Source organism: Mya arenaria, chromosome 7, assembly GCF_026914265.1.
Source record: "Mya arenaria isolate MELC-2E11 chromosome 7, ASM2691426v1".
Taxonomy (NCBI): domain Eukaryota; kingdom Metazoa; phylum Mollusca; class Bivalvia; order Myida; family Myidae; genus Mya; species Mya arenaria.
Window position 1 is genome coordinate 3,404,089 of NC_069128.1, and position 13,432 is coordinate 3,417,520.

A 13,432-nucleotide genomic window follows, 5' to 3' on the forward strand; every position below is an offset into this window, starting at 1 on the left:
TCCGACCCTCATGGTTGTTGTAAATTCTGGTTATGGTTTGTTGGAAAATTCGCTGAGGACTTGAAAAAACATCACGAATACAAAATATCAGAAATACCAGACTCTTGGTTTCAAATATCAGATGCGGAAGCGCTAAAAAGTCTGGATGCATACTTTACTGTCATCTAGAAAATAGTGCTACCATTTCAAACAAAAGTATCATCACCGCAAATGATCAAGTTCTTACATGTAAACGGTTATGAATATCCAATATGCAATATTGATTCCAATTTTATCCATTATTCTACAAAAAAACATTATAAACAAACTATCAATGAATCAATTAATCAAATATATTGAAAATACCAACATTTAAATTGTTTGTATCGATGTATATCTATTATTTCATATATTGGTCCATTTCAGGATCTTGATCGTAAGTTAAAAAAATCTTCAAAATTCACAAACATAAACGCAACAAATGGTAATACATTTTTCTTTGTGCTCATTTTCAATACAGGCTAATGTCCAATTCACAATTAGAATAACACAATTATGACACTAAGCCTAAGGTAATTTCACCTTATGTCAAAAATCTTGAATGAAACAGGACCCAGAAGAATATAGTTAAGCGGCGTCCGAGAGCGGTTTTTGATTGTTTTTGCTTTGTTTTATTCTGATTGTTTGTAAAATGTACGATCATATTCTATCAATAAAATTGACTATTTCGTGCACTTGTTCATTATAATTTTATTCTTACAAATAATCAAGGATTGACTCAATTTATATTAAAATAATCTAGGATTGACTCAATTTATATTAAAATTATCTAGGATTGACTCAATTTATCTTAAAATTATCTTTGATTGTGTTTAATTAAGGTATTGCAAAGGAATTATTGCCTTTGCATTTGCCCCCTTTTTTATGACTATGTGTGTTTATTTGATAACAATGTCTTTTCCTGACAATGCCGTTTTGTTCTTAATACAGAAACATACTTCTTTTCAAGCAATTATGCACTTGTTTAAATATGTAAATGGATAACGTTCACACCTATTATAGCTAAAATGTCTATTGAAAGCTTAGTAGCTCAAATGTTTATTGATCTGATCTTTACAATTATTGCTTTTTTGAAAACAAACAACGGTAGCTGGTTCTTAGTGAGAACTCAATGATGAAAGTTGTTGTTGTCAACCTCAACGTTTTAAGCTTTAAGATGGCCGACTTTGGCACATCTTGTATATTTGACGGCACTACAGGTCAATGTTCGTTCACTTATGTTGTCTAGCAGGAATCCCATGTATATGGTGTTATTGAATTATGTTTTTACAAGTTATTATTCTCTATATTTCCTATAATTGCTTTGAAAATGTCGATGAAAATCATGTAAGCAGTTTCAGACCATGATTGCTCACAAATTTGTTACATTGTACATTGTTTATATGATAATAGAGGATGTATTTGAGTCATTTTGCAAAAAAAACAAAACATTTTAACACTGTCCAAAACGGATGAAAATCAGTGTTAAAGATGTTTTTTGTGTCTGCCATATTTGACATTAACGTGGAAATTATTTTTAATCAATTAGCACATGTAGGTTATGGATTGTCAGAACAAACTATGTCTTATCATACCTCGAACTTTGCTGTTTAATGTAGTACATGTAAAGAGATTTTTGTCCAATCTTTAAAAACAATCAAATTTTAATTTCTTTGGCAGAATAAAGACATTGCATTGAGAACCCGCTACAGAAAATCAACATTTATATGAAAACTCACATGTGACAATGAAATTGAAGTATCTTAACTAAATTTAATGTTGAGATGCTAAATTTTTAAAAAAAGCAGTTGTTTGCTATGAAAACAACACTTTTTAATTTTGTCACTGAAACTCAAGACAGTTTCTATGATACTTTGACTTACATAGATTTTTGGAAGAACTCTTCTTGAATTTAAGTCATCTAAGCTTTAATAATTGTCTTTGATATAATTAGTGTTTGAATCTTATTTCTTAGTCTTACTTTAATGTTACACAAAGACGTTTTTCAGTGTTTTATTCCCAGGGCTTCTTATTTATTCGGAATGTGTGTAATATTCGAACTTATTTTGCTTGTAGAAATTAACTGTGAATCAAACTCAAACGTTTTGCATATATATATATATATATATATATATATATATATGTATATATATATATATATATATATATATATATATATATATATATATATATATATATATTCTGTGTCGTGGAACTGGTAAGTACATATGTCAACGGGTTATTGTCATTAAACACCAAAAAATAATTACCATAAAGATAGTCATGGAATTTGTCGATGATTGCCCATTTCCGTGCGAGAAATTCAAGTTTATGAGCAGTATACATCTGCTCACTCGCTCGAAGTCCTCGACTGGCGTGGGCGATAATTCGCTCAACACCGTTCTGCTTCTGCAATAAAACTGCACCTATGTCTGAACCTGCGGCGTCTGTGTTAACTATAAATGACAGTGAATACTCAGTAATACCTTATATGGGGGGCTCGGTATGGTGCCTCTTAACCGAGTCAAATGCAGACTGCTGGTCCTGTCCCCAATCCCATGATGCAGTAGACTTCGCCCTCTTTCTAGACTTGCCTGACTTTTTCCCGTGCAGTGGCCCTCCAGCAATTTGTTAAGAGGCTTGACTATCTTAGAGAAGCCAGGCACAAAGCGACGGTAATAGCCTGAAAGCCTCGAAAGGACCGTAACTCCTTCACATTGGAGACTGCCATCTTTCTTCCTTACTAACACAACATTTGAGGAGACGGGGCTGTCAGAAGGCCTTATGACATCACATGCTTCAATATATTAAATCTTTAAAGTGTTTTTTTTAACTTCCAAATACATTGAAGGAGGTATCTTGCGATATTTAAAAGGCGTACTGTCCGTAATAATAATTCCACGTTAAACAGAGGTTGCTTTACCAATGTCGGTGAAAACAATACTGAATATATTCCTCCAATTGCCTAGAACTTGTCTAACTCGTAAGAGTTGTTCTGGAGATTAATTCTCCTTTTAAATCATAAGACCTATTGATTCAACGTAAGACTATCCTTATCAACACAAATACCCAAACCAGTCTATTGAGCTTGAAGTTGGCTTAATGTACAAAGGATTAGCAGAAATAGTGAAACCCTGACCGATACTTTAACCGAAGTGCCTACTTCATGTACATTTACAACATCTGGTCTTACGATATACTGTCTATCAGGATCTTAATTATCAGTAACAAATGAAAAAGCATTAGATGGAACTTCCCTAATTATGCCATTCACAGAAAAACTTTCATAAGGGCCAACTTCAATGGCGCGCTTGTTTTTAGAACGCACTTTATACGGCTCACACACCAAGGAGTCGAACGCTAACCTTCAAGCATCAGGGGCAGCATTTCTGCTCTCCGAATTTACAAATGACTTGCACTGCCGTATGAAGTTGGTGCCTATCACCACAAGCCTCAAGTTGTCATCAGGTACAGGTTATACAGGTACATCAATGCTAAAATCAGATAAAAATGGAACAGTAATACAAGTTGCAATGTACCCGAGGACCTGCATGGAAGAACCATCCGCAATATTCACATTCCAATTTAAATTATTCCCATCAAGTAGTGGTGGTTTATCAGGCATAGCATCATAAAATGACAAAAAACAAAGCGTCACCTGAATCCACTTATGTTAATGTGTTGTGTCCATGAAAAACTATTTCACTCATGTCTGAACGACCTACCATGCGTTCATGTAATGTAGATTTGTTAGAAATCGGCTCAGTAGCAGAAAACGTAGACGGTTTCCGGTAAACATCAGGCTGGCCTTCACTCTGTGTAACCGCCGATTGGCCAAACGCGGGTGCGGCTAATAGAGTGGGTAAGCGCTGTAGTTCATTGGACCGTAAGTTTGTTGCTGATTCTGTTGATTGTACTGTTGTTGCTGTTGGGGATTAAACTGTTGCTGTTGTTGATTTTGCTGTAATTGGGGATTATATTATTATTATTGTTTTTGTTGCTGTTGTTGTTGTTGTTGTTGTTGTTGTTCGTTTTGCAGCTGTTGGGGAAAGTACTGTTGTTGGTGTTGTTGTTTGGGATACATACCTCTTCCCTCCCCATGACCTCGTCCACGCCCGTGCCCTCGTGATTTCTGGTCTGGTGGTTTGTTGCTAGAGGCGGAATTTTTCATTCGGGCACCTGGTTCCAAATAACGAATTAACGTCTCCAACTTCAAATACAGTGAATCCATTCGTCTGCTCATTGCGTCTATCCGCAAATCCGTCGAAGATTGAAGGTTTACGGCGTATACTGACAGTTCCGTCCTCGTGACTAATCCTTGCTGTCTGTCTGCAGAGCGGGAGGTCGTGGGTTCGAACCCCGACATGTACACATAGCAATTTGTGCAGTCTGTTTAATTTATACAAACTATATTGTATAGTGGAAGATATCCCCGTCTATGACACGGGAGACCGGGATTCGATTTGGGAAGCCAATTGTAACTTACTTGTAAAAGTACGACGGGTGTCAGTCCGGTTCTAATACTTTATTTGCAATCATAAGGAGAAAAAGACTTGAAAACATTTTATCCTGTCACTTGCATACAAATCGGTCCAATATCAAGGTGCCGTGTAAACTTTAGTTTATTAGGTTAGCAGACCACGTGATGTTTATCTACAGTCATGTGGTCATGTGACCACGAAAACGAACTTCTTTTCTATATTCTGCATTGTCAGAAGAAAACAAAAATACTGTTTCAGTAGACTACCACCAATCGAACACAACAATCACTCGCCAGGCAAACAGGCAATGCTAATAAATGAACATGAACTGATGAGTATAACACCCAGTTACACTTAAGGCAAATCTCAATCTCAATCCTAACTTATTTTATCACATAAAAGCCAAGTATGATTTAAAATCTTGTATGTTTTTTACTCTTTTTAAAACCGTATATTCTCATTTAATGTGTTGATAAAAACTATTTTGCCAATATTTCAAAGAAAACTAGTTCTAGAGCAAAAGTATACTTGAGTAATTATTGTAAAAATTAATGAGTTGTACTCAATGACATTTTTTTGTTGTAAATTATTTTATTTATTTTATATTTCGTTGGATTCTTGACGAAAACCTTGTTTTTCTGAGATTGATATTTGACTTAAGTAGTTTTGCGATATTGGATCCAGTGTTTTTGCACCTTTCACCTTTTTGGTGTCGATTCAGAGTTGATGCAATTGTCTGCTCTTACGGATACGCATAACATTGTACTGTGTTATCTGGCTTGAATACCAAGTTATTGACATCTCCTTTACAGGTACTAAGAAAGCCATTCTTAGCAATTAACATTGGATTTTCAACCCCAAGTCGTTATAGTCTAAATGTGTCAATACAAGTTAAAATCTAGGGTAACAATAGCCATGCATAGAGTAATTATAAATGAGTCATCAAGCATTGGCGAAGACGGTAGCGTTTTCAGGGAGTGCCTTCTGACAAACGAGCATCGCACGAGAGGCCAGAAAAACATTCCAACAGTTGTACAAATGTAGTTTAAATCAACCAAAAATAGTTTGTCCTGGTATATGTATTTTAAAATAGAACTTCTTGTAGTAGGTGAACTGGAAAAATAGATTGGAAAAGATATATATTATAATAATAAATCAAATAACTAAAACTTTGTGACTTGAGACTACAGCATACAATTGTATTTCTGTGACTTACTTGTAGCCATTAACTTATTTCATATTGTTTTGTATATAACTCGTAATAAGTATGCTTAAAAACATATGAAATAATTTCTAGTATGGGATGGGATGTATGGCATGTCCTGTTTTAATGTACCTGCAATCAAACACAATGTTGTTGTAACAATGCGTTTAAAAACAAAAAACGTCCTTTTTTAATTCACCCATACTGCTCTTAATCTATATCTTTAATATCACCCCTCCAACTCGTCAACTAAAAAGTGTGTTTTATTTATCTGCCTGTGCCAGGGCAAGAACATAAACATACTTCAATAAGCTGTTGTCAATAAGATAATAAAATAAACATGACCTTCGATCTACATGTCGGTCTTGTACACAACACAATATGTTCCTGTGGTGAACATTTTGCAAAGCAATATTAAATTTGTTTTATGCTGTTAAACTTTTTTTTCCACATGTGGTTGCACAAAGTCCTAACACGCCGATATCAGATCAGACACTTGAAATAGCCTTACACTTATTTAATACCACTGATTTCTTTGGAATCTATGTGTTTTATTATGTATAGCAAATATTTCATTTTACATAATCATATATATAAACCAAATTTAGTTTTAAAAAAAGCCCAATACATTACATCTCTGTGCAAAAAGCTGTCTTAACAAAAGCTGACACAACATTTTTTTCCGCTTGGCTTTTTTAATTTTTGTTCACTTTCCGAAATAGCATGAACAAAAATCATGCCTATACATTGTATGTGCAGAAATGCAAGCTTGTAATAAAGCTGCTTTATGATTAAGTTAAAACATGTTTCAAGCAACACACTTCTTTCAAAAGGATGCAGTGTCAAGGGAAGTTTTAACACCGCAATAACTGAAGCCAGAGTTATGGACCTTGATATACACCTGCATATTGGCGGTGGCAAATTTTTGTGTACAAAGAAGTGGGCGAATATTTTTAAAATTTCTTTTTCATTATGCCCAATGTTATAGTTTCACATGCCACTGACACAAAGCCTATTACAATACCTCAACAATTTTCGTTAGAAAAGAGACAAGGTAATAAAACAATATTTCCATACCGGAAGTGAAGGACCAAATTTATCTAGTGTATGCACAGCATACAACATGTAATAGCTTAACGATCATTGAAAAATGTTGTTCTAATCCCGTTAGGCAATAAAAGGGACATAATAATGGCCCAATTGGTGTCAACATGTTCCAGTTTATAGCACATGGTCTTCTCTACCAAGCTACTTATGTCACTAAAAATCGATATTGAGGAAAATTCATTGCGCTTATGTCATTGGAAACGATCAATATTTTGTCACATTTGGCTCTAATGGTGATCGCCAGTGGGAAACCTGGTTACTAGTAGTTCTCTAGATTGTTGTTACAAATTATTATCTGCACATTTCTGAACCTCAATCAGGATCTATTTTAACCATTATAAGGTTTATGCCAAGTTTCATGATACTTCCATAGGTCCAGCTCCCAGCAGCAGGTTTTTCCGTGTAAAATGAATGTTGAGAACTGGGGTGGCCTTTGTCGCAAACGATCCTATGAGGAGATTGGGAGATTCATTCCTGAAATGAAAGAGAGCATGTACAATTTTTACTCTTAAATTATTTTCTTTTTATCTTATTTGAATATCACTGTACACATGATGTGTACCAATTATAACGTAAAATGAAATGATGCAGCCAACAACAGTTACTATGGCACCAACAGCAAACGAAATATTATTATTTGCCAGTGAAACACACATTTGATCAGTTAAAAAGGCATGTCCACTTTGCAATTTTGCACTGATTGTGCTCATGTTATACAGCCCAAACCATCATAACATACCGCAATTACACTTCTGCGCTATCGTGACCCTAGGCACGTGGCGCTATTCATTGTTGTGTACCATGGGCGATTTGGCAAAGAAAATCTTGTAATCATGATTAGGCAGTGTCAATGCAGAAAAATGCACAGACATTCCCACTAATGTTTTCCCATAGAAAAGTTATTTTGGCTAAAGCTCGAGTTAAACTTGGTCGTCCAGATCACTACAAATTTCAAAACAGTCACTTAAAATCTTGCCTGTGGATATCTGACAATACAGGGCTATTGAAGAGTATTTTGTAGTAACATGCAATTTCATTGAAAGAAGAGTGGTCTCCCCTGCTTCATGCATATTTATTAAAAGGAGATATTGTCAGTCAATTTGCCCACGGTATGTATGAAGTGTAACGGAAGAAAGTACAATGGTTGCCGATGCTGCACCCAAACCAGAATAGACAGTGTCAACATTTCTAACTGTGTTGAAGTTCCAATTTATCTCAATGACAGTTTAATTTGAGCTGTTATGTCACATGATACTTTTACATAAATTTCTAGTGGTCATTTGAAGTTCGTGTAGGTAAAATCATTCAGCAAACAATCATGCATTTGAGGTATAACCACCACTATTCAATGCTATAAAATCTCTAAAAGCTAAATTGTTTGGCAAATAGAAATAGATACTTTTTATTTTCTTAAAAAACCAGCAAGCTTAAAAGTAACAAAACAAACATATTATAAATAAGTTTAACAACACTGTCGACAATGAATATTTGTTAGAATGTTCATGTACTCACACAGACAATGAACTCATTATTTTGTCATCCGTGTCCTTATCAGTTTCCATGTTGACATTTTGCGAAGTCCCAGATTTTCACAGTGTTTTCAAGACATCCCTGGAAAAACGATATATTTGAATACGTCATTTATGTGTTAAAATTGATCTTACAAATTAAGTCATAATTTTGGCAACTCCTATATAAAAATGAAAAAGAAATTTCAATTAAACAAAGGCCAACCTATTTCCATTAGAAAAGTCCCAAAGGCATATGGTGGCATCCGGACCTGTCATCAAATAGCAACCGCTTCATATACAATGTTTATATTCCTAATTACATGTTTAATTTAAATTGAATTAGATTGGAATAAAATAATCTGAAAATGTTATCCTAAAACTGCTGTTCAACCTAAATAAGCGAGTTATAACAGTAAGAAACAACAAAAAAGTAATGGACTGTATGGCATGGGCAAAATCATTTCAAAGAATATTAACACCAATATAAAAAAGACTTCACGGTTGATATACTATAAAGAAAAAAAGAGTCCAATCAAAATTGTGTATAGCACAATGAATATACTTCTGATACTGAAAAAAAGTTTGCTTTTGTCTGTTAAGAGAAGTGAATGTAATGTTATATTGTTTTCATGTTTTTAACCGATCTCTCTCTCTCTCTCTCTCTCCCTCCCTCTCTCTCTCTCTCTCTCTCTCTCTCTCTCACACACACACTCTCACTCTCTCTCTCACATTACCATAAAATTGAAAACAAATATAATTGAAAGTTAATGTATTAATTGTAACTTTCGCATGTTGAGCAGGTTATAATTTTGAAAAGGAATGAAAGACACAGCAATGTCTTATTGCTGAGGTTCCGATTCGTTTCTTAAAACACAGTGACCTTTTCTGTATAAAACAGGCACGTTTCTAATAAAACTGTTGATGTGCTTTTAAGGTTGCAGATACTTTTTCTTATTACTAAAAGTTATTATTTCCTATCTTCTTAAGGCTATTATCTGATCGCAGCCATGATAATCACGGAAATGATAACGATAAAAATGTAAAAAATAGCCTTAACCCCCACATGAATATGTTTCATAAATTATTCTTGAATACTGTATGATACAAGATGTATCATATTAATTACACAAGTGGACCCGGGGAGAGGGGCACCCGGCTCACACCCCATTACATTGTCCAAGTTGACAATTCATGTCAGTATGGTCGAGAAAAAATGCTTAATAAATTACAATCAAATGAACCCTTTAGCCTAAAATTATTTGGGCGAAATCTCCATCTGAAGATGCTCATACAATATTTCTTATCGGTCGGACCGTTCGCCTATGTTAATTTGCTTGTCTTTAAATCGTTTTATCGGCTAACATTGAAGTTGGATTCATTCTGGATATTTTGAAGACGTGGAATATCGTATGTATCATCTGCGTATATGGAGAAAGTGTTCCTGTTCATAAAAAAACAACATTATAACGTAACCTACATTACATGTACTTGTCTTATTTTATGTTCCAACCGTATTTTCTTCGTTTGATATATAGAGCATTGTTATTCCATCCCAAGCGCGTTAGTAAAGCCTATAAAGTTATAATTCTAACGATTGTCTATACTTTATTTAGGAAAGGGAAATACAATGTCCATAAATCGTGCAATTTACCATACCGTGCACAAGTACTTTCAACTGCAAAATTATTCATTGATCAGACATTGACCTTGTCGTGTCATTCAGATTGGTTTTGAATCGTCATTCAGATTGGTTTTGAATGAAATATCGATTGTGCTGTGATCATAAATTCACAATATTTTGAATAAGATATTATAGATGGCAATTTCTGAAGCATTTATCGCTTTGTCAATTTGCTTTTTCATATAAAGTCCATTATAAGGACGAGTGATATATCGTCTAAACACTAGAGCTGTAATTTGATATTGTTTCGACAAACAATATATTTAGGTAAAGTTAAGATTGTAAATGTTGTTTAACGCCGCAATGGTTTACAATGAACAAAATGAATGTGAACCTTTTCTAGCATCTCAAGTATAATCAGTTTTAATATCTTCTTTGTACATATCCAGAGTCAGAGTTTACAGCTAGGCCAACGCTACCGATAACCGAATGTCATGCTCTAAAATATAACATTCTCTTATACCATGGTTATTGTTTATTTTCACATGTAATGATCTGTATAACCTATCGTGTCACACAACTTATAAAATAAAATACAAAGAATGAAATTGAATGTTTTTTTACCATACGTGAATAAAAAATGAACGTATGTTCGTATGTAAAATGCGGAACATTTACTCATTTGAACCGATGTCACAGCATGAATCTTTAAAATTTTCCATTTATATTTAAGAGAAAAAACGACCTTAACTTAAAAAATATGAATGACCTTATTTCAAATTGATGAGCATATCCCAAGCGCGTTACTAATGATTCAATTCTGCACAAAAAGCTGCGCAATGCGTCGTTTTTACGATCTTTTTTCCAGTGCGCATGTGCGTGCGGGTTTAATGCTGAACAACTAGCCGGTTTGTATTTTGTGGTTTCTGCTGTGTAGAGGAAGTAGCTTTTATGAGAACATAGCTTCACTCCAGAAAGGTATTGTGAATTTTGTATGAAACGATATTTTTACATTGGAGCGAAAGTTATAGAAATTTTGATTTGAGTATTACAATGTCATTTTCGGAAGCATATAAACTTTTTTGTATTCATTTAAGTTCCGAAAGTTTGAGATGCCGCCATTACTAAAATTAACATTGACTTAATATGTGTAAAGTCCATTACCCTTGTGAATTTGAAAGGAAAATGTAAATAAGACGTTGTTTTTTTTATAAAATGTAAAAATTCAAGTTCAAATTAAGAATGCACTTTTGATACATATATCTCATAAAGAACGAAGAAATGTCTTATTAATGTATAGCTCAGCTTTTTGCGAAACATAAATGAGTATACTCGGTTCCCGAACTCTTCTTCTGAGGGAATTGACCCATTCAGGAAAAGAGTTGATTTGGCATGAATATTCCAAGCAAAACAATTTTTTAACAAAACTTGCAGAATAATGAAATGCATGAACTGACAGTCAAAAAACTTTTTTGTGTGTTTCCGGTTTCATCCCCCTTAAAGGAAGGTTGGTCGAAAGTTTATTGCGTAATATGCTTTTTTTATTAGCCATTTATTTTCTTGATAGTTTTTAGTTTAGGTTTAATGCTTTTAACTACGGAACACTCAGTATAAGTATCGGTGGTATTGATGAAAGCCGAAAAAAACTTTTAATTGATTACAATCAAACAAATAAAAACCAAAACTCAAAGCAATAATTACGTCTAGAATTTGTACAAAAATGGTAGCTTAGGAAACGGGAAATAAGCATATTTTAACGACTTATGACAAAACTCACCGCAACAAAAAGTTACCTGTTTGAGGGGTTTAATAATGCAGTGAGCTAGTTAACGTCGCCAAGTTGCGCGCAATAGTTTGGAATACCATGCTCATTTTCTACATTTCAATATAAGTTAATATTTGTTTTTAAATAATGTGTGATCAATCAAACTATACAAATGAAGATACGTGATTTAACATAATTGTCTCACATGTATCCATCCCCTCGTCTTAAATACCTGTTGCCTTGAATGTTTTATTTAAAGTCGGCAAGACAGATATACAGTTTACATAAGCTCTGATGAGCTGTTATAACCGATTATTTTACAAATGTATATAGACATCATATATAAAGCAGCTACCAGAGAGTAAAACTAACATAAACAGAGAATAAAAACTATGGAAGACATGCTTATCTTACCAAAAGAGGTTTAAAAGATCATAGAAAATATAAGTACAAGACAAAAAAATGTAAATGACAAAAGTGTGTTTGTTTTAAAAAATGGCATAAGAAATGAAAATATCAGCTCAAATCAGATTTGAAGTGACCTGATTAGCATGTTACTCATAGTAAATAAAATTAAATCATTTGGTATAAATTATTAAATAGTATATTATTACTGACGTGGCACACAGAAAATCACAATAATGCTAGGTGACAGGTATCTAGGTTATATAAGATAAGCAGACATGCATGATATATTCTAAAACAGCTTACCAAAAACCAAAATAATGCAAGCAATGCAATGCAAAATAAGGCAGGAATACTATAGTATAGCTATGCAAAATAATGTAAGAGTACAAAACAATGCAAAGTAAGGCAAGACTACAGAGCAATACAAACAACACAGTAAAACAATGCAAGTAAACAGAAAAAGAACAGATCATGCAATTAACATACATGTATGTAGGTTGCTTACAAGAACTACAGATCAGAAAAAGCTATACCTGTACTATGTTGTTTAAGCCCATGAACAAGCAACACATTTACATGCTTTACCATTCCAATTTGTCTAGATCATTGCCAAAATGGCCAATCAATGGAATGATTTAAATAAAATTTAATACCAAGCAATGATAAAATTTTAATCTAACATAACTCACCAGTTTATCCGCCATACAATTTGTTTACACCAGAATTAAAACAAACATTAACTACTGGTATGTTCACTTCGTTGTTCTACATCCGTCATAGATGAACACTAATTGATAAATATTTCAATTAAACTGTTAAGGTCACTAATAAATAAAGTTTAACAATAATGCTATCTGTATTGTTTTTGTTCAATAATCACACACATGTCATCTCCATTTACAAATGTGTTCTTCAACATCCCAACACACGCAAAAAAGTTATATTAAGTCACAACAGGGCTTCGGATCATAATTAGTTTAATCCAGACAAAGCTTTAACATTAAGTCACAACCAATTAGGTTACTCCAATTTCGTTCAATACATGTGGGTATACAGGTCGCTTTACCATTATAAGAGTATGAAGGCAATGTAAACCACATCCAATACCTCCGATACACTACTTCGCTATTTATGAATTGCAACGAAGTAAATACAGTGGTTGTCGACCATGCATTTACCTTAATCGTTTATTGAATGTGTTGACAGTAATCAATGGTTTTGCGACATAACTCAATGGCGATATTTTGAACGGAATCGTGACACACTATATTTGAATATGGTAATTATTTTCATTATCATTAAGAATACCTCGTTTAA

The 13,432-nt window shown here is 33.7% G+C and overlaps 1 long non-coding RNA gene across 1 annotated transcript; it reads right to left on the reverse strand.

Annotated features, from left to right (window-relative positions):
- Window positions 1-6,489: 6,489 nt before the first annotated feature.
- LOC128241568 (uncharacterized) lies at window positions 6,490-13,180 on the reverse strand. Its single transcript, XR_008262401.1, has 3 exons — window positions 12,805-13,180; window positions 8,323-8,421; window positions 6,490-7,284 (listed from the first exon to the last, which is right to left on the reverse strand). It is a non-coding gene; the product is annotated as an uncharacterized LOC128241568 (long non-coding RNA).
- Window positions 13,181-13,432: the final 252 nt, after the last annotated feature.